General features: G+C 44.9%; 1 protein-coding gene, 1 long non-coding RNA gene and 1 pseudogene across 2 annotated transcripts in view; 1 reads left to right on the top strand and 2 right to left on the bottom strand.

Annotated features, from left to right (window-relative positions):
* Positions 1-22368, top strand: part of LOC141191520 (uncharacterized) — a 1025631-nt gene that overhangs the window by 922007 nt on the left and 81256 nt on the right. The window lies entirely within an intron of this gene.
* The window catches only part of LOC141191519 (uncharacterized), a 48937-nt pseudogene continuing 26642 nt past the window's right edge, over positions 74-22368 (bottom strand).
* LOC141191524 (uncharacterized) lies at positions 18260-20046 on the bottom strand. Its single transcript, XR_012265434.1, has 3 exons — positions 19901-20046; positions 19713-19781; positions 18260-18336 (listed from the first exon to the last, which is right to left on the bottom strand). It is a non-coding gene; the product is annotated as an uncharacterized lncRNA (long non-coding RNA).

The following is a 22368-nucleotide window of genomic DNA, read 5'->3' as shown; positions in this document are numbered from 1 at the left end:
CACTGACCGCACACTGCTGCTGCATGTAGCAGAGCAGGGCTTGAACAGCACTGGCGGCCCTGCACAGATGCCGGGGAAGCAGCCCAGGCCCAGACGGCGAGTGGGCCCCCCTGATGGTCCAGTGCCATGTGACACGCCTGAGGCCCTGCACTGCCACATGACTGAGGAGCTGGACGGGACACAGGCCAGTGGGCAGGTGAGCGAGGCTTCCCCAATCCCCATATAAAAAAATATTTCTTATGTGTGTGTACATGTATGATGTGAATGTCTGTGTATGTCAGTGTGTATGACTGTGTATATATATTTATATCTGTTTTATATGTTTTTAAGAATGTGTTCAAATATGTATGTGTGTGTATCTGTGCGTGTCTGCTTATTGTGTGCATATATCTGTGTACCATGTTCATGTGTGTATGTGTGTGCATGCCTGCGTACCGTGTGCATGTGCATGTCTGTGCACTGTGTGTGCGTGTCTGCGTATTGTGTGTGTGCGTGTCTGCGTATTGTGTGTGCGTGTGTCTGCGTATTGTGTGTGCGTGTGTCTGCGTATTGTGTGTTTGCGTGTGTGTCTGCGCATTGTGTGCGTGTGTCTGCGTATTGTGTGTGTCTGCGTATTGTATGCGAGTGTGTCTGCGAATTGTGTGTGTGCGCGCGTGTCTGCGTGTCAGCGTACTGTGTGTGTGTGCGCGTGCATGTCTGCATATGCGAAGAATGAGGTGGCAGGCTGGGCCCTGTGTTGTATACCTATATTTCTCCGCCGTATCTGTGCATCATGAATCGTGGTATGTGCTAAAGGGGCCCACTGAGACTCTTTCGCCCGGGGCCCACAAAAACCTGGAGCCGGCCCTGCGGCAATAAATAGGATGAGCTCTGCCTCTGTGATCTTTCTAACACTGCTGCATAGACAGTGCATGCACACTCCACTCTGCTACATACGCACATTTACATACACACGCACAGTTCTGCTACATTCGCACATTTACATACACACACAGCTCTGCTAAATACGCACATTTACATACACACACAGCTCTGCTACATATGCATATTTATATACACACAGCTCTGATTTACATAGACACAATACGTACGTACAATTTGTCAATAACATATATAGTTTCCCCTCGAGTTATTTTTGATGGTCAACAAAATACGATTTTCCAATAATTCATTTCTCACACTCTAGGTATGATAATGGCTTCTCTCTGTGTGGGAGATCTTTAAAAGGGGTTGTCTACTACTTGGACATCCTCTTCTCATTCCTCATGTTTAGTCCTGTTAAAATAAAAACAATTATACAAACCTCACATGCCTGTGCCTTTCTAGCGGTGTCAGCACTTGCGTGTCCGGGGGGACGTTGTTATACGTCATGTAAGCCCTGAGCCCACTCAGCCCTGGAGTCACTATCCCCACCTTTGGACACATTGAACAATAAGAGGAAGTCAGAAAGCAGCTGTAGCCCTGGCTTCCTGTTGATGTTCAATACGTCCGAAGACAGGGACAGTGAAGCTGGCACTGATTGGACACAGGGCTCGTGTGATGTAACAACCTCACATGAGCCCCAGGAACACGAGTGCAGACACTGCTGGAACGGCGACGGCACAAAGGGTGAGTATGAATGTTTTTATTTTAATGAGGCCAAACATGAGGAATGACAAGTGGTCGCCCAAATAGTGGACAACCCCATTAGGAAGATACATGTTTCAGTTAAAACTTTTCAAACATTCTGAACATGAAAAAGGCTTCTCCCCTGTGTGACTTCTCTGATGTTTATTAAAGTGATTGTCCGGTACTTTTTTAAGTTGCCCAATGTATTCAGCATGTGGGCATAAGTATCTCTGTAAATACCTTGTGTTGCAGATAATGCCTGTGAGCGGCGCTATCATTGGCTGCTCACAGGCATCACGTGAACCTCAACTGCAGCCGGCACTGACATCCGCTGACGTCACGGCTACAGCCGAGGGTCTCTCTTCCGCATTCCATCGGTGGCTGCTGGATTGTGGGCAGGGTTATTCCCCAGCGTCACACCCGGCATCAAACGTGCGCTCTCCCTCTCCCCATTCATTGGGAAAGCACGCTGTGGATGCTGGATGTGACGCGGGAATAACCCCGCCCACAACCCAGAAGCCACCGCGGGGACCCCAGCGCTGAGTCACGCCTCACTTGTTGTGACGTCAGTGCGGGGTCACGTGAGGCCTGTGAGCGGCCACCGATAGCGCCGCTAACAGGCATTTTTCAGCAACACAAGGTATTTACAAATATACTTATGCCCACATGCTGAATACATTGGGCAATTTAAAAAAAGTACCGGACAACTTCTTTAAGAGTTGATTTACCTGTAAAACATTTCCCACATTAAGAACATGAAAAAGGCTTCTCCCCTTTGTGAATTCTCTGGTGCTAAATCAAATCTGATTTCTTGTTAAAACCTTTTCCACATTCTCAACAGGAAAAAGGCCTCTCTTCTGTGTGGGTTCTCTGGTGGCGATCCAGATTCGCTTTCCGGTTAAAACATTTTCCACATTGTGAACAGGAAAAAGGTTTCTCTCCTGTGTGGGTTCTCTGGTGGCAATCAAGATGCGCCTTCCAGTTAAAACATTTCCCACATTCTGAACATGAAAAAGGCTTCTCCCCTGTGTGAATTTTCTGGTGCTTAACAAAATATGATTTCTGGTTAAAACATTTCCCACATTCTAAACATGAAAAAGGCTTCTCCCCTGTGTGGGTTCTCTGGTGCTTAACCAAATCTGACTTCTGGTTAAAACATTTCCCACATTCTAAACATGAATAAGGCTTCACCCCTGTGTGGGTTCTCTGGTGCTTAACCAAATCTGACTTCTGGTTAAAACATTTCCCACATTCTAAACATGAATAAGGCTTCACCCCTGTGTGGGTTCTCTGGTGCTTAACCAAATCTGACTTCTGGTTAAAACATTTCCCACATTCTAAACATGAATAAGGCTTCACCCCTGTGTGGGTTCTCTGGTGGTTATCAAGATGTGTTTTCTGGTTAAAACATTTCCCACATTCTGAACATGAAAAAGGCTTCTCCCCTGTGTGATTCCTTTGGTGCGTAACCAAATCTGACTTCTGGTTATAACATTTCTCACATTCTAAACATGAAAAAGGCTTCTCCCCTGTGTGGGTTCTCTGGTGCTTAACAAAATATGATTTCTGGTTAAAACATTTCCCACATTCTGAACATGAAAAAGGCTTCTCCCCTGTGTGGGTTCTCTGGTGGTTATCAAGATGAACTTTCTGGATAAAACATTTCCCACATTCTGAACATGAAAAAGGCTTCTCCCCTGTGTGAGTTTTCTGGTGCTTAACCAAATCTGATTTCTGGTTAAAACATTTCCCACATTCTGAACATGAAAAAGGCTTCTCTCCTGTGTGAGTTCTCTGGTGCTTAAGAAAAACTGATTTCTGGTTAAAACATTTCCCACACTTGGAACAAGAAAATCCGTTCTCCGCTGTGTGATTTTTTTGATGTTTAAAAAAAGACTTTTCGAGTGGAAAACAATCTCCAAATTCTGAACGTGAACATGCCTTCTTTGCTTTAGGAGCAGTTTGTTTTTTAATGCTTATTATATGACTTTGATTTTCCTTAGTGGTCGGTAATGAATTAGAAGACAGGACGTGTTTCAAAGGATTAGATGACTGATCTTTGTTGTGAAGGGATGATGGTATATCTGGAGTAATGGCATTCACTTCAATCGTATCCTGTGGGATCTCAAGGTCATCTGATTTGAAAATTGAAGATGTCAGCTGTCCCTTTGATCTCCTGGTACAGTCATCTGCCAAGATTAAAACCAATTTTAACATTTCTACTTAAACGGTCAGTAAAAATGGCAAGTTAAGTAAAAAAAATAATTATTCACCAAGACAATGACAGTTCACAGTCTAATAGAAAACCTCATAGCATGAAGCAGTAGACCATGGTGTTCAACTGTTTGTTCATTCTTCCTCCCAAATATGAAATAAAAAGTCACCAATGTTATGTAGGCGAAAATAATATCAATAAAAACGTTTACTCATCTCAACAAAAAACAAGTCCCCACTCAGGTCCATCATCTGTCAGTGGAAAAACAGAGGTTTCCACATTATTAGTGGCTCAAAGGCTCTGGAAAAGTAACATGGCTTCCATAAACCAATCCAGCAATATCCGCTCTCCCAAAGTCAGATCCCCCCCCCCCCCACTTCTGAGCCTTGCAGTGCGCCCAAACCACATTTAGCATCCATGTATTTGACATTACTATAGTGAGAGGAACCCACTTAACTTATGGTGTGTGTCTCATGGAGCATAATCTGGGCACTATGTGTTGGGTAAAAAATGGTATATTTGCAATTTTCACACTTCAACATCGTCTGCGTGCTAATTTGTGGAAAGTGACTGTGGAGTCAAAATAGTAACTACTCTCATAGATTAATTCACTGAGGGTTATAATTTCCATAATGTAGTCAGTTTATGGGGATTTCTATTGCTCTGATTTTCTGCCATTTTGTCATATTAGGGCTTATGTAAATGGTGTGTCCCATCTCCTCTGGGATCTGCTCCTGTGACGTCTGCTTCTGTCACCAGGCGGCGAGGGTAATGGAGGAGACGTTAGAACCAGAAGTTCTGGGCGGCACAGGCTCTGTCCAGCCACTAAGATTAGGGTGTCTGGGACCTGTAGTACCATCAAGTCTGGCAGTATGGGTGTGTGTGCTGTCCAGCTGGAGTAATCTGCTCCCTGCTTCAGCCAACTGGAAAGCACCGGACCCTACTAAAGCTGGAAGCATATTGCCGGAAGCTGCCAGATACAGCCTTGTTCTCCTCTGGTTTAGTCCTCTGTGCTCAGCTCCCGGCTTGTGTATTTGTTTCTGTTGTGACCCCGGCCTGTTTAATGACTACTCCTGTGTCTTCTGATTTTGTATGTTCTCTGCCCTCCTGGTTCTGACCCGGCTACCTGACTATTTTTCTTGCCATCTCACTCCACAGAACAGCAGGTAACACCATGGCCCAAGCCTAGGGGGTCTCTGTGTCCAGATCCATGTAGAGGGGTTAAAGGGTGATGAGTAAGAGAATCCCTGGGATCTGGAAAATGGAGTAGATAGCGCCAAGCCTGTTCATGTGACCATCTTTTTAGATGCCAGGTGACCATGAACAGTGCCTCGAATACATTGTGTCCACAAACTATTCCAGCAAAATCCGCATTCAAATAGCTAAGTGGTACTCCTTCCCTTCTTAACCTGCCATGTGATCAGACAGTAGTGTACAACTGTATATAGGGTATTATTAAATAAATAAATAGAATGGTGGCTCTAATGGGTATGCCCTATGCCTTCTGCAAGAAAGGCCAACTACCACAGTTGTCTGAGAATTTCCAATGTTAAAAATAAGTGAACTTGCTCTGGTACGTAGGGTATGACAAAAAGTAATAACAATGAGGATATTAAAAAATTACCAAACTTATTAAATAGGTAAGTTACAAAAAGTTTAAAATAATTATTCTATTTTAAAAGGTGACTGGGAAGCTTAAAAACGGTGGAAGGAGGAAGGTTAATAAAAGTAGGGACCATGGAGATTAGTCCTGGATAAGGTGAAATACAAGCTTCCTGGAAGGTCTGTGGATGATCACGTCAGAGGGTCCCCCCTATGGAAAAAGGAGGGGATTGGCTTAATGACAGATTTTAGAGGTTACCTTCATGGATCATTAGGATAGAAAATGACCTGATTGGATGTATAAAGGGTTGGGTAGGTCTGGTCAGGTGTGGGTTATCCAGATTCAGGTAAACTGTAGAGAAACAAGAGTCGGTTTGTGCTTCAAATGCGAGAGATCCTAGTTACCTAGGGGAGGTTCATGTACCTGTAGTGGTTGATTGTAGTTGGAAGATTTTGATGCAGAGAAGGGGACGACTTCCAATTGTATAGGGTGAAGGCGATAACCTGTATTGAGTGACAAAGAGAGCAGGGAAAAAGGATTAGTAGGAAATGGCAGTAATTTGAGGAGCGAAGTCACTCCCTTCTCTGCATCAAAATCTTCCAACTACAATCCTTATAATCCATGAAGGTAACCTCTAAAATCTGCCATTAAGCCAATCCCCTCCTTTTTCCATAGGGGGGACCCTTCGACGTGGTCATCCACAGACCTTCCAGGAAGCTCGTATTGCACCTTAACCAGGACTAATCTCCAGTGTCCCTACTCCTATTAACCTTCCTCCTTCCACCGTTTTTAACCGGTTCCCGACCGCCCACTGTAGATAAACGTCGGCGCTTGCTGGGCTCTGTGCAGCGCCGACGTTTAAAAACGGTGGGTGGTCTCGCAGTGCTCAGGACCCCCAGCGTCCTGCAAGCACTGCGATTCCGGTGCAGAGCGTTAGATCTGACAGGGAACATCATCGGGACCTGATTAGATCAGGTCCCAGTGATGTTAACCCTTTGCTGTCTTCTATATGCTGCGATCTATAGTGATCGCGGCATATAGGAGATAGCAGGAGGAGAGGGGGTCGTCTTACTTACCTCCGAAGACCTCCGTTTCTGTCACGGGTGTGTCGCCACGAAGATCGTCACGATTACACAGCCTGACTTCTCGCAGCTGACTTTTTGGTGCTTTGTGTTTTTCGGCAGTGAGGGAGTTAATTCTCTCTCTCTCTGTGCTAGACGAGGTCCAGCCTCGCCAACTGCAATCAATGCTGCTGTAGTGAGACTCCTTCAAATGCCTGCTGGTCTGTTAGGGAAGTGTCGGTGAAAGCATTTCATGCAGACTAACAGAGCGGATTTTTGGAGTTTCAGAGATAAGTGTATTTGGAGTGTTTTTTCCCTTCCTCGCTTTATCATTTATCTCCTTTCCCGTTGGTGTTCCCTCTGTTGTAGTGGTGTAGTTTTTGTATGCAAGGTGGTTTTGGTTTTTCCCTTGTACTGTCTCGTTCGTCTAAGTACTGTGTGTGGGCATATTATTACTTGTCCCCTTTTGTTGTGATCGGGGTCCTTCTCAGGACTAGATTACTTAGGTGCAGGGATCCTCAGGAGGTAGGGGTTACGCTGGCGGCCTGGACCTCTGTACCTTTAACAGTACCTCCAGGTTGAGGGATTAGTCAGGGCCCCAGGTTAGGGTCAGCTTAGGCCCCCTACCTCCAGTATACAGAGACAGCGTGACATTTTCACCGACCACTTAGTTTTTCTCCAGCTACCATGGATCCAGTAGCCGGTCTAGCTCGGCAGTTGCAGAGTTTGTCCATGGAGCTGGCGGACGTTAGGTCCAAGGTTTTGTATCCTCAGGAACAAGCCGGACCAGAACCTAAAGTAGCTCTCCCTGACAGGTTCACTGGGGGACTGGACAAGTTTTTTGTTTTCCGGGAGGCATGCAAGTTGTACTTTCGGCTGCGGCCTCGGTCATCGGGGAGTGAAGAACAAAGGGTGGGAATTGTCATCTCGCTCCTACAAGGGGACCCACAATCTTGGGCGTTCTCTCTTCCCCCGGGCTCCCCGGCTCTCCAGTCAGTGGATAGGTTTTTCGCTGCTCTGGTGTCACGGGTGTGTCGCCACGAAGATCGTCACGATTACACAGCCTGACTTCTCGCAGCTGACTTTTTGATGCTTGGTGTTTTCGGCAGTGAGGGAGTTAATTCTCTCTCTCTCTGTGCTAGACTAGGTCCAGCCTCGCCCAGCTGCAATCAATGTTGCTGTAATGAGACTCCTTCATATGCCTGCTGGTCTGTTTGGGAAGTGTCGGTGAAAGCATTTCACACAGACTTACAGAGCGGATCGTTGTATTTGGAGTTTCTGAGATAAGTGTATTTGGAGTGTTTTTTCCCTTCCTCGCTTTATCATTTATCTCCTTTCCCGTTGGTGTTCCCTCTGTTGTAGTTGTGTAGTTTTTGTATGCAAGGTGGTTTTGGTTTTTCCCTTGTACTGTCTCGTTCGTCTAAGTACTGTGTGTGGGCATATTATTACTTGTCCTCTTTTGTTGTGATCGGGGTCCTTCTCAGGACTAGATTACTTAGGTGCAGGGATCCTCAGGAGGTAGGGGTTACGCTGGCGGCCTGGACCTCTGTACCTTTAACAGTACCTCCAGGTTGAGGGATTAGTCAGGGCCCCAGCTTAGGGTCAGCTTAGGCTCCCTACCTCCAGTATACAGAGACAGCGTGACATCTGGGACTCGTATATGATGACCCAGATCGGAGCTCCCTTGCTGAGTCTAAGTTACGTAGGATCCAGCAGGGAGATCGTCCGGCGGAGGAATTCTGTTCGGAGTTCCGTAGGTGGGCCACGGACACCCAGTGGAATGACCCGGCTCTTAGGAGCCAGTTTTGTCAAGGTTTATCCGACAAATTACAGGATGTGTTGGCACAGTATGACTCTCCCGCGTCACTGGAAGCCGCTATGGCCCTTGCTATTCGCGTTGACAGACGGCTTCGGGAGAGGTGCGGGATAACTCTACCCCCTGTGATGACTCCACCTCCTACAAGGTCCCCTCATATGGTGGTTCCCCTGGTCAGTCCAGAGGAGCCTATGCAATTAGGAGGGACATCATTTCGGAGGAGGGGACCGGTGGTGCGCCATAAGACAGGAAGGTGTTTCTTCTGCGGGAGAAAGGGACATTTTATTGGGGGGTGTCCATCCCGTCCCTTGCAGAGTGAAGAGTCGTCGGAAAACTGTTGATCCCAGGTTGTGTGGTGGACGGCAATCTGGGAGTAGGTATTTCGTCCCTAGGTTCGTCTCAGTTTCTCGTACCGGCGGAGGTGGTGGTGGGTACGAGAACTGAGAGGATATCTGTTCTTCTGGATAGTGGGGCCGGGGCTAATCTGGTTGATGCTCGGTTTGCCCGGGTTCAAGGTATGCGATTGAGTGAGTTGGCTAAACCCATCCCCATATTCTCGATCGATGCCAAGCCTCTCGGTCAGGGAAGTTTTTTGCAAGCTGTGCATGACGTAAAACTTCAAGTGGGGGCGATACATAAAGAACTGTTGTCTTGCTACGTGTTGGAGGGTCTTCCCACTCCTATAGTGTTGGGCCTTCCTTGGTTAACTAAGCATAACCCGGTTATTAATTGGCAAACCAGAGAGATAAGCCAATGGAGTAAATTCTGTAATAAAAACTGCATGAACACGGTCATCGGTGCGGTTACTCCTTGGGTCTTACCTCCATTTCTGGCGGACTTTGAGGATGTATTCTCGGAGAAAGGGTGTCAGGAACTACTTCCTCATCGCGAGTATGACTGTTCTGTAAAACTGCTCCCTGAGGCCAAGTTACCTAAAGCTAGGTTGTATAACCTTTCTGGTCCTGAGAGGCAGGCCATGAAGGATTATATTTCAGAAAGTCTGGCTAAGGGGCATATTAGACCTTCATCTTCACCGGTGGCTGCGGGGTTCTTCTTTGTTAAGAAGAAAGATGGAGGCCTACGCCCTTGCCTGGATTTCCGTGAACTTAATCGGATTACGGTCCGAGATCCGTATCCGCTCCCACTTATTCCCGATCTCTTTAATCAGATCGTGGGCGCCAAATGGTTCTCTAAGTTGGATCTCAGGGGGGCGTACAATCTGATTAGGATGAAGGAGGGGGATGAGTGGAAGACGGCGTTTAACACTCCGGAGGGGCATTATGAGAACCTTGTCATGCCATTCGGTCTGACTAATGCCCCGGCGGTGTTCCAACACTTTGTTAATGACATTTTTCGCCGCCTGGTGGGACAGTTTGTTGTCATATATCTGGATGATATCTTAATTTACTCGCCGGATCTGGTGTCTCATCAGGAGCACGTTAGGCAGGTGTTACAGATCTTGCGGGATAATAAACTGTATGCCAAATGGGAAAAGTGTGTGTTCGCCGTACAGGAACTCCAGTTTTTAGGCTTCCTGGTTTCAGCGTCCGGTTTTCGTATGGACCCTGGGAAAGTGCGGGCAGTTCTTGAGTGGGATCGGCCAGAGAATCTTAAGGCACTACAACGTTTCCTGGGGTTTGCTAATTATTACCGGAAGTTCATTCGTAATTTCTCGTCCATGGTTAAGCCTCTCACAGACATGACTAAAAAGGGGACGGATTTTTCTAGGTGGTCTGACAAGGCTTGTCAAGCATTCTCCTCCTTGAAAAAATGTTTTGCCTCGGCACCCATACTCATTCAACCTGATGCGTCACAGCCATTCATTGTAGAGGTAGACGCTTCCGAGGTAGGGGTGGGAGCAGTATTGTCACAAGGTTCGTCCCCTGGTAAGTGGCATCCGTGCGCCTTTTTCTCTAAAAAATTGTCGTCCGCTGAGAGGAATTACGATGTCGGCAATAGGGAACTCTTGGCCATTAAGTTAGCTTTTGAGGAGTGGCGCCATTTTTTGGAGGGGGCAGTCCATCCGGTCACCGTCATCACCGATCACAAGAACCTGCTATATCTGGAGTCCGCGAAACGTCTGAATCCCAGACAAGCTAGGTGGTCATTGTTTTTTACCAGGTTTAATTTTGTCGTTGCATATCGTCCTGGGTCAAAAAATGTAAAGGCGGATGCCTTATCTCGTAGTTTCCCTGGGGCCGGGAATACGGACGACCCGATTCCTATCCTTCAGGAGGGGGTGGTGGTTTCGGCAGTATGCTCTGAGCTGGAGGAGGAGGTATTGGAGGCTCAGGGGGACGCCCCTGTTGGACCTCCGGGGAGACTGTTTGTTCCAGATCAGTTGCGACAAAAGGTGATCGAGGCACACCATAACTCAGTTTTTGCAGGACACCCGGGGAGTAGAACAACTGTGGATCTCCTCTCGCGTCGGTTTTGGTGGCCTAACTTACATAAGGAGATGGTAACTTTTGTCGCGTCCTGTGGGGTTTGTGCGCGCTCTAAGACCTCACATACCCGTCCGTCTGGGGCCCTCTTACCTTTGAAGATCCCGGAGCGTCCTTGGACTCATCTGTCTATAGACTTTATTACGGACCTCCCTCCGTCTTCGGGTAAAACGGTCATACTCGTTGTAGTGGACAGGTTCAGCAAGATGGCACATTTTATCGCTCTTCCGGCTCTCCCTAATGCTAAAACTCTTGCGCAGGTGTTCATTGGGGAGATTGTGAGGCTTCACGGGGTACCCTCCGAGGTGGTGTCTGATCGGGGGTCTCAGTTTGTGTCCAAGTTCTGGAAGGCGTTTTGTGCACGGCGGGGGATGCATTTGTCGTTCTCATCGACTTTTCATCCTCAGACCAATGGTCAGACGGAACGTATGAACCAGAGCTTGGAGACATATCTCCGGTGTTTTGTGTCAGAGAACCAGGAGGACTGGGCTTCTTTCTTACCTCTGGCAGAGTTTGCTCTTAATAATAGGCGGAGCGAGTCCACTGGTAAGTCCCCGTTTTTTGGGGCATATGGTTTTCACCCCCAGTTTTGTACTTTCAGTAGGGGGGGCTCTTCGGGGGTTCCTGAGGAGGAACGATTTTCCTCATCACTCGCTTCAGTATGGAGAGGGGTGCTGAAGAATCTGAATACTATGGGGAACCGATACAAACGTATGGCTGATAGGAGGAGAGTGTCTGGTCCGGACCTAAGTGTGAACGATCGGGTATGGTTGTCTACCAGGAATATAAAACTTAAGGTTCCCTCCTGGAAACTGGGTCCCAGGTTCATCGGCCGTACAGAATCAGTTCTATTATTAATCCGGTGGCATTCCGTCTTGACCTCCCCCCTACGTTTAAAATTCACAACGTGTTCCACAGATCGTTGCTTAAGAGGTATGTGGCGCCGGTGGTACCGTCACCTTTACCTCCCCCTCCAGTGGTGGTCAAGGGTAACTTGGAGTTCCAGGTATCGATGGTCATCGATTCACGCTTTAATCGCCGGTCCCTTCAGTACCTGGTTCATTGGAAAGGGTATGGTCCTGAGGAGAGGATGTGGGTTCCTGCGTCGGATATTAACGCAGACCGATTAGTTCGGGCCTTCCACACGACTCAGCCGGATAAACCTGGCCCTGAGGGTCCGGAGGCCCCTCGTAGAAGGGGGGGTACTGTCACGGGTGTGTCGCCACGAAGATCGTCACGATTACACAGCCTGACTTCTCGCAGCTGACTTTTTTGTGCTTTGTGTTTTTCGGCAGTGAGGGAGTTAATTCTCTCTCTCTGTGCTAGACGAGGTCCAGCCTCGCCCAGCTGCAATCAATGCTGCTGTAGTGAGACTCCTTCAAATGCCTGCTGGTCTGTTAGGGAAGTGTCGGTGAAAGCATTTCATGCAGACTAACAGAGCGGATCGTGGTATTTGGAGTTTCAGAGATAAGTGTATTTGGAGTGTTTTTTCCCTTCCTCGCTTTATCATTTATCTCCTTTCCCGTTGGTGTTCCCTCTGTTGTAGTTGTGTAGTTTTTGTATGCAAGGTGGTTTTGGTTTTTCCCTTGTACTGTCTCGTTCGTCTAAGTACTGTGTGTGGGCATATCATTACTTGTCCCCTTTTGTTGTGATCGGGGTCCTTCTCAGGACTAGATTACTTAGGTGCAGGGATCCTCAGGAGGTAGGGGTTACGCTGGCGGCCTGGACCTCTGTACCTTTAACAGTACCTCCAGGTTGAGGGATTAGTCAGGGCCCCAGCTTAGGGTCAGCTTAGGCCCCCTACCTCCAGTATACAGAGACAGCGTGACAGTTTCGTTTGAGGACTTGGGGTTGCTATGGCAGCTGGAGGTCACATGACCGCCTCCAGCTCTGCTATATATGGTGTCCTTCCTGTCTGGCTTCAGCCTGTATGTAGCTGATGCTAGACAGGAGACTGACTGAAACAGTCAGTGAAGATCTCATGTAATGTAATATATGTCTATTACATTACATGAGATCAGTGATCAGAAAAATAAAAATTAATGTCCCATACAGGGACTAAGTAAAAATGTAAAAAAAAGTAAAAAAAAAGTTTTTAAACTATTAAAAAAAAAAATCACAAAATAAATAAAAATAAATAAATAAAATATTAAACCAATAAATCCGTATATTATTACAAAACCAAAAAAAGTACACATATTTGGTATCGCCACGTCCGAAACAACCCGAGCTATAAAACTGTCACACTAATTAACTCCTTCTGTGCACACCGTAATAAAAATAAATAAAAAACGGAGCAAAAAAAATATGCTTTTTCATCATATCGCCAAACAAAGTGGAAAAAAATGCGATCAAAAAGCAGAATAGAAATAAAAATGGTACCACTGAAAACTTCATCTTGTTCCGCAAAAAAAAGCCGCCATACAGCTCCATCAGCCGAAAAATAAAAAAGTTATAGCGCTCAGAATAAAGCAATGCAAAAAAAATATTTTTTTTTCTATAAAATTGTTTTATTGTGTAAAAGCGCCAAAACATAAAAAAAATACAGTAAGTGTAGTATCGCTGTAAACGTACTGACCCGAAGAATAACGCTGCCTGATCACTTTTACCACACGCAGAACCGCATAAAAAAAACTCAAAAAACAATTCCTGAAGTGTTTGTTTTTGTTAACTTTACCTCCCAAAAAACGGAATAGAAAGCGATCAAAAAATGTCACGTACCCAAAAATGGTTCCAATAAAAATGTCAACTCGTCCCGCAAAAAACAAGCCGTCACATGACTCTATCGGCCGAAATATGGAAAAATTATAGCTCTCAAAATATGGTGATGCAAAAACTAGATTTTGCAAAAAAAGCGTATTTTAGTGTGTGACAGCTGTCAGTCATAAAAACCCGATATAAATCTGGTATCTCTGTAATCGCACCGACCCGAAGAATAAAGTAATCTAATCAGTTATATCACACTAGGAACGGCATAAAAAATAAATAAAACAAATATTATTCACCTGCTACTGATTTGTTTATTATGTCTCCCAAAGATCCCAGTAAGGCTCTGCTCACATTTATCCTGTGCTCTGCGCTGAGCACTTACACCAGAGTTTCCGTGTAAATCTCTGAAATACGTGATTCAGCCAGAACCCATGATGGAAGATTCCCTGTAATGAGGCAGATATAGGCCACTGTGGACGCCGTCTAGCCTGGGATCCCACGGTGTCATTTGTTTTAGGCGTGCATAAAAGTGCGGTTGGCCACAGTTTTGTGCACTTCTGAAAAAAAGGACACCACTAAACAGAGGCCAGACGGAGTCCAGAGTAACTCTGCTGCCTCATTATAGTGAATGGATCCTGCAGGGGTTTCATCTGAATTACATCACTTGGAAATTTAGATGGAAACCCCGATGTAAGTGCTCAGCCTAGAGCGCCGGATAAATGTTATGTAAAATGTTCCCAATAAAAGCTTCAACTCAGTCCTCAAAAAAATCAAGTCCCCACTCAGGTCCGTCATCTGTTAAAAATATAAGGGACTTCCAAGTTACTGGTAGCAGAAAGGCTCTGGAAAAGCTAAATGGCCCTTGCCCCCCAAAAGAAATTCAGAAAACTTTGTGCTCCCAAATCCAAATGCCTATTCTACAATAATTTGTTCTCCAATTGTCAAATAGCGCTCCTTCCCCCTCAAATCTCACCGTATGGCTAAGTGGTACGATACAGCCACATATGGGGTATTGACACTTTTAGAAGAAATTGTGTGACACATTTCGGCACCATTTTTACCCATTGCCCTGTGTGAAAATGTAAAATTTGAGGGTAAAACATTTTTTTGTGGTAAAAATATAATTATGCTTTTTTCACTGCCCAATGGTATAAATTTAAAAATTAAAAAATGCTCACTACTTCCCTAGATGAATTCCTTGAGAGGTGTAGTTTACAAAATGGGGTCACTTGTGGGGGTTTCTGCTGTTTTGGCATGTCAGCGACTCTTCAAATGTGACATGGTGTCTGCTGCCTATCCCAGCCAACATAGCGCTTCTTTCTCTTCCGAACCCTGCCGTACACCAAAGCAGTGGTTTTCCCCCACATATGGGGTATCGGCGTACTCAGGAGAAATTGTACAACAAATTTCATGGTGCAATTTATCCTGTTACCCTTATGATAATCCAAAATTAGGGAATGGAAAACATTTTTTGAGGGAAAAATGTGAAAATTTTATTTTTACGGCTCAATATTATAAACTTCTGTGAAGCAGCTGGGGGTGCAAGGTGCTCACCACACATCTAGATAAGTTCCCTAAGGGGTCTAGTTTCCAAAATGGTGGCACTTGTGGGGGGTTTCCACTGTTTAGGCACATTAGGGGCTCCCCAAATGTGACATGGCGTCCGCTAATTATTCAAACAAATTTTACATTCAAAAAGTCAAATGGCGCTCCTTCCCTTTCAAACCCTGCCATGTGCCCAAACAGTAATTTGCCTCCACATATGGGGTATCAGCGTGTTCAGGAGAAATTGCATAACAAATTTCATGGTGCAATTTATCCTATTACCCTTATGATAATGCAAAATTAAGGGATGAAAAACGGTTTTGTGGGAAAAATGGGAAAATTTTATTTTTACAGCTCAATATTATAAACTTCTGTGAAGCACCTTGGGGTTCAAGGTGCTCACCACACATCTAGATAAGTTCCCTAAGGGGTCTAGTTTCCAAAATGGTGTCACTTGTGGGGGGTTTCCACTGTTTAGGCACATCAGGAGCTCTCCAAACGCAACATAGCGTCTGCTAATTATTCAGACAAATTTTACATTCAAAAAGTCTAATGGCGCTCCTTCCCTTCCGAACCCTGCCGTGCGCCCAAACAGTGGTTTTCCCTCACATATGGGGTATCGGCACGCTCAAGAGAAATTGCAAAAAAAAACTTGGGGTCCATTTTTTCATGTTACCCCTGTGAAAATAAAAAAATTGGGTCTAAAGTAACATTTTTGTGAAAAAAGTTAAATGTTAATTTTTTTCTTCCACATTCCAAAATTTCCTGTGAAGCACCTGAAGGGTTAATAAAGTTTTTGAATGTGGTTTTGAGCACCTTGAGGGTGCAGTTTTTAGAATGGTGTCACTTTTGGGTATTTTCTGTCAAAGACCCCTCAAAGTGACTTCAAATATGATGTGGTCCCTAAAAAAATGTTTTTGTAAATTTTGTTGGAAAACTGAGAAATCGCTGGTCAACTTTTAACCCTTATAGCTCCCTAACAAAAAAAAATTTTGGTTCCAAAATTGTGCTGATGTAAAGTAGACATGTGGGAAATGTTATTTATTAACTATTTTGTGTGACATATCTCTCTGATTTAAGGGCATGAAAATTCAAAGTTTGACAATTGCAAAATTTTCAAAATTTTTGCCAAATTTCTGATTTTTTCACAAATAAACACAAGTTATATCGAAGAAATTTTACCACTATCATGAAGTACAATATGTCACAAAAAAACAATCTCAGAATCAGGGGAATACGTTGAAGCGTTCCAGAGTAATTACTTCATAAACTGGCAGTGGTCAGAATTGAAAAAATTGGCCCGGTCACGAAGGCAAAAACAGGCTCTGGCGCGAAGTGGTTAAGCTTCCCAGTCACCTTTTAAAATAGAATAATAATTTTTAACTTTTTGTAACTTACGTATTAAATATTGGTCATTTTTTAATATCCTCATATATAGGGTATTGTCAGACTCAAGAAAAGTTGGAAAATAATTTGTAAGGTCCATTTGTTTCCTATCATCCTTTGTGAAGAATTCCAAAGTTATCACCACATAAAGTGACACACGTCAGATTTGAAAATGGGGCCTCATCAGGAACACATAACTGGCTGCGGGAAGGGGTTAAATCAGAGGATTTTGGGCACTAACTACTGTAGAGAAAAACTGTGAGTATAGACAATAACACATCTACTGAAATGATCAAACTCAACAGTCTCCATCAGAGAAAAAGGAGTAACTAGTGGTGAAACCTCTCTGGGGTAATTAGAGTATGGGGCTCGGTGGCTCCAGACAATCTAAACTATCGTAAGGGACAATATTTTCTATCAGATGAGTTTCAAGAAGAAATATTAGACATTTAAAGAGAACTTTTATAATAGTGCAGAGCTGAGGTGTCTTAAATTTAGACCTTGGGCATTTGGAAGAGGTAATGGGGACCTTTTTTTAAAAATACTACCAGGGAGTTACAGAGTCACATAAGTGAGGCCGGCCAATCCCACCACAATCAAACTATCATACAGAATGAACTTGTAAAATAAAGAAAAAGACATAGAATTAAATTTTTTTACATCCCTAACGTTCGTATGAGGGGAGAGCTCCAACACTAAACTGGAGTTACACTCATTTATGATGGACCATTGGAGCTACTACGAGTCCTGACCAGGAGAGTAGAGAAAGTATTAGCACCCCCATTTCAGGAGAGATTGTGCAGTAATCTGAATTCTTTGGGATCTAAAACATAATGGAATTTATGACGTGGAGTGAATCCATGAAACCAGGGCTCGAGCCAACACATCTCCTGCAGGCGGGAATAAATGTATATTACAGCCATCAGCCACGCACAGCTTAGAGATATATCATGGCACAGGTGTAATGTTTTCTGTATAGTTTATCACAATCCTATTTGAAGTTAGTTGGTTTTAAAAGAAATAGAAAACTCAGGATAAAGGGAAACTCTGCTGTTATTGTACAGAAATTCACACTTGGCCCTCACTGCACATTTAATGTTGTAGATCATAAAAGTGAAGTTTGGCCAGAAAGACTGGACCTGGTCTTGTAGGGACCATATGAGGACATTCAGCAGCACAGAAGGAAGAGAAGGTAGATTCATCCAATAAGATATCAGGGTTCTAGGAAGCCAACAGCATCATTACCCTCCGCTTTCTCTTACAGGCCCATCATAATATTTTTCTGCAAGTTATTTTCTAACTTATATATGTATATATGCGCTGGTTTGAGTGAAAAAAAGGAATTGACTAGAAGTTTATAGAATATAAAAATATAATTTATTTAGATAATGGTAAAAGTGCTGATTAAAATACTGGATACTATCGTAAAACTAGAGTAGAGGGGTGCTTCTCTGTTCACGTTCGTTATGGGCGGCACGGTGGCTCATTGGTTAGCACTGCAGCTTTGCAGCGCTGGGGTCCTAGGTTCAAATCCCACCAAGGACAACATCTGCAAGGAGTTTGTATGTTCTCCCTGTGTTTGCGTGGGTTTCCTCCGGGTTCTCCGGTTTCCTCCCACACTCCAAAGACATACTGATAGGGAATTTAGATTGTGAGCCCCGATGGGGACAGCGATGATAATGTATGTAAAGCGCTGCGGGATATGTTAGCGCTATATAAAAATAAAGATTATTATTATTAGGCCTTTGTTTATGGGAGTGTGTGGAAAGACTGAAGGTTCCTATAAGGGAATTCAAGATAATGGAGAGTTAGTGAATTGGAGAGAGCTGTGAGTATTAATCAGATACACAGTTGGGCAGGAGGTACCTGGTAACTCTTGTTGCCGATCTGGATTTGCTTGATGAAGGTATATATGGAAAGTGGTTTTTCTTGTTATTCCAATGGGATTACTAAAAAGAGATGCAGTTAATGGATATTTAAGGTAATTGCTTACTATATGTAATGCACACGCCCGGACTGACTGGCGTGTGCGTGTTTAGTGGTTCCACTGTGCCATGAACAGGAGAGTGCCTGGAGGGGCGTAACTAAGTATCTGCCCGATCCGACCAAGGTCGCACGACGGCATACGACGCCAGTGCACCAGGGAGGAACCGAGCAGAGAGACCAGGGTCTACTCCAGGTCAGACTCCGGACACGGCTGTTGACCCACACCGGGGAATACAGGAACAAGCAGGCTGGGTAGGGTCCAGTACAGACTGGGAGGCAAAATTCAGAGCCGCAGATGCGGTCAACAAACAGAGTAAAGCGAAACCGCAGGTGCGGTAGACAAGGCTGAGCAGAGCGAAACCGCATACGCGGTAGACAAGGCTGAGCAGAGCGAAACGGCAGATGCGGTAGACAAGGCTGAGCAGAGCGAAACCGCAGACGCGGTAGACAGGGCTGAGCAGAGCGAAACTGCAGACGCGGTGGACAGGGCTGAGCAGAGCGAAACCGCAGACGCGGTGGACAGGGCTGAGCAGAGCGAAACCGCAGACGCGGTGGACAGGGCTGAGCAAAGCGAAACCACAGACGCGGTGGACAGGGCTGAGCAAAGCAAAACTGCAGACGCGGTGGACAGGGCTCTGTTCACACGGAACAGACTGGAAGGGAAAGGCAGAACCAGATACCCACAGGGTACTTGCAGAGAAGTAGCGAGTGGACCACAAACTCACAAACGGAAGTACAGTGACAACGAACAGGAGTAGGTACGAGTTCAGACTCTGCAGGAAAAGGAAAGGTACGGACATAGAGAAAAACAGGAGACAGGGTAGAAGAGTATTCAGACAAGAACAGACACAGTAGCAAGATACAGGAGCGGGTCTAGGTATGCAGCCCCTAGAAGGCGGGAAGAACAGGCTAGGAGCGTGTTCAGACAGGTCTGGAAATACAGCCTCCAGGAAAGGCAGGCAAGCAAACACAGAAAGGGACCTGGCACGTTCAGAGTGAAAGAGCACACTGAATGAAACACAATGCTCAGGCAGGGTTTCTTGGGAGGAGCTGGGTTAAATACCAGGTGACAGACAGCAATAGGCTGAGGACGCATCAGGGGTGTGTCTGCAGCAGGTACAAGAAACAGGAAGTGATCGGGCGCCGCCCTTAAGCTGCAGAAGCAGGGGCAAGCAGACAGCATGGAGGGAAGCCAGGCTAGCAGACTGGACTGAAGATCAAGTGCGCGCTCTTGCACAGTGGGAGATGGACCACTATGCAAGGACGCCGCCAGGTATGTTACACTATAGACTGCCGGATGTAAAAGCAGTGGAGAGAGAAAGGTTTAATTCTTAGTTACCTGGTGACCTAATTGGTCCAGACGATCCAATGTGAAAGTTAGTACAGGCTTACTACTTGTAATGGAAACCTGTGTATAGCAATCAGGAAATTACCGAATTAGATAAAGGGTGGGCAGCGTTATAGGTTGGATTATAAGGGCCTCCTGTGATACAGTGATGATGAGCTTGTGGGTTAATAGTAACTTACTTCCTGTGTTTGGGGAGGGGGTATCAATGGGCTCCACGGCCACTTGTACCGTCTGCTGCAACCAGGGTTCGTAGTCAAGATGGTCTGGTCAGTAGTTACAGGCGTTGATTATACTCTGCTGAGCAGCTGTACTGAATTGCTGATGCAGTATTCAGTGAACCTGTGAGAGACAGGGGGGATCCGTGAGGTACCGTGCTGCTTTAAGGTGCCTTAGGGCAAGTACTGCGCGTGGTATAGTGTCAGGACACTCACCGTGGATTTAGAGGTACGTGGTGTCTGCGCAGCTAGGTATGCGTCTAGTAGCTGCCAGCATCAGTAGGTGGTATGATAGTGATGGCTTTGGTGTACCGTGCTGCCAGAAGGTCACCCTGAGTTATTTGCTGTCTGGGGGTCATGCTAGACCCTCACCGGTACTCCAGGGGTAGGTGCGGTTTTTAGCTTGAACACTTGGCTGCCAGCGTTGCTAGAACTATATGGCGGTGTTACATTAGTTTCCAGTTTGCAGCGCTTGAAGACCTGCATGATCACGTGTATCACATGGTCGGAGCTCATAAGGAGGCCACAGAGGACCAATTTTCCTATGCATTTCGGAAATCTCTCGGTTTTCTTTGTCAGGGATGGTCCTTGCAGAGTCTGTGGGCTTTTTATACACATGTTGATGAACTGGATACAGGTGTCTGCTGTCAATCAACCAGTTTCATGATTGGGTTCAGTTAAAAGCGAACAACTCTATTCACTGTTAAGGCCTTTTAGTCTCAGAGTGTCCAATTGGAATATCCATTGGCTTTCTGCCCTGGACATCTGCTTAATAAAGTTGCCCTTTTGCCAATACTTCTGTACCTCTTGAATACCCATTACTTTGATGTTTGCATGGAACCGCCATGTTTTTCAATAAAATGCTTAGATAACGGGTGGCCCTCAAATTTATTTTTAGTGTTCCTTAAATGCTCGCCTATCTGCATGGTAAAAAGCTGAGTGTACTAAAAAAGGAGGGAGTCCTAGAGATAAAGGGATTTTTTACTGATGGAGCAACCATAATCGCCAGATTTCTGGCTTTCCTAAAGATGAATCTTGGTGCTTGGGGTATAACGTCACCTATAATCTTATCATCCTGTAACTTGTTCCCAAAAGAAAACAATACCACCTCAGGAAATAAATTGAAGATAGATGTATGGTTTTCAGTTAAGTCATTACTCTCTAAAACCAAATTAAGTCATTTTGCTTAATAAAGGATTAAACTACGCCCCGTCTGATAAGTTCGATAAATTTGAGACCTTCATAGGCAAACAATTTATGAGGCAACTAGCCATTAAGAAGCATTTTCTAAAAAATACATCTACTGCCTATCAAACCCTCCTCTGATTCCCTTACCAATAACTATAAACACACGGATCTAAAAAACAAATCAAACTTTCACCCCTTGAACCAGTATTCCACATCAATGGAAACTTTCCAGAAAAATTTTAAAGATGACATTTGGTGAGTTAGTAAAAAAAGTGTTCAAACTTCAAAAACAACCTCACTCGAAAAGAGTGTCTAGCAATCAAACAACTGCAAAGCAACAATAATATAATTATACGGCCGGCGGATAAGGGAGGGAGAATTGTGATACTTGATCACCATCAATATCACAATGAATCATTAAGACTCCTAAGTGACAAACAAACGTATGAACGCGTGACCAGTGGCCCTACTCTACTTTACACAAAAGAAAGAAAGGCTTTGATCAATCTAGGACTCAAAACATGAATGTGAGTATATTTACACCCTACACCCTAGAACGGCCATATTCTATCACTTACTAAAGATCCATAAATCCTTAGACAACCCTCCAGGAAGACCCATAATCTCTGGCATTCATAGCCTGACCTCAAACCTTTCCAATTATGTCAAAAAGCACCTGCATAATATAGTCCCACTCCATCACACCTTAAGGATACAACACATGCCCTAAGGTAGCTGAATGAGGTCCAATGGCAGAGCCATTACATTCTTGGCACTATTGACATCTCCAGTCTATACACTTTTATTCAACACCAAAAGGGGTGTCAAGCAGTAACTCACTTCTTAAACAAATATAGCAGAATGCCCCCGGACCAAATCAACTACATACAGGAGAGTATGTTGTTTATTTTAAATCATAATTCCTTTTGATATGAGGATAACTACTATACCCAGTGATGGGGGACCACCATGGGGACGAGGTTCACACCTAGTTACGCCAATCTCTACGTGGAGATGTGGGAATTCACCACAATATACCCTCATGGAACACTAAGTGTGAACCTGGTCCTCTGGCGGAGGTTTATTGATCATGTCCTTTTCATTTGGTCAGGCGACCAATCCTCCCTTTCTGAATTTATAGCAGGTATCAACACAAATGACTTCTTTTTGAATTTTTCCTCCCCCACTAGCTCAGAACAAATTATCTTCTTAGATTTAACTATCTGCATCAAAGAAGGTAAAAT

The sequence above is a fragment of the Phyllobates terribilis genome, unplaced genomic scaffold (genome assembly GCF_046119375.1).
Source record: "Phyllobates terribilis strain yellow unplaced genomic scaffold, ASM4611937v1 Scaffold_47__1_contigs__length_9908305, whole genome shotgun sequence".
Classification (NCBI taxonomy): domain Eukaryota; kingdom Metazoa; phylum Chordata; class Amphibia; order Anura; family Dendrobatidae; genus Phyllobates; species Phyllobates terribilis.
The sequence above is the reverse complement of the archived record's forward strand: the minus strand, read 5'-3'. Positions and strand labels throughout refer to the sequence as shown.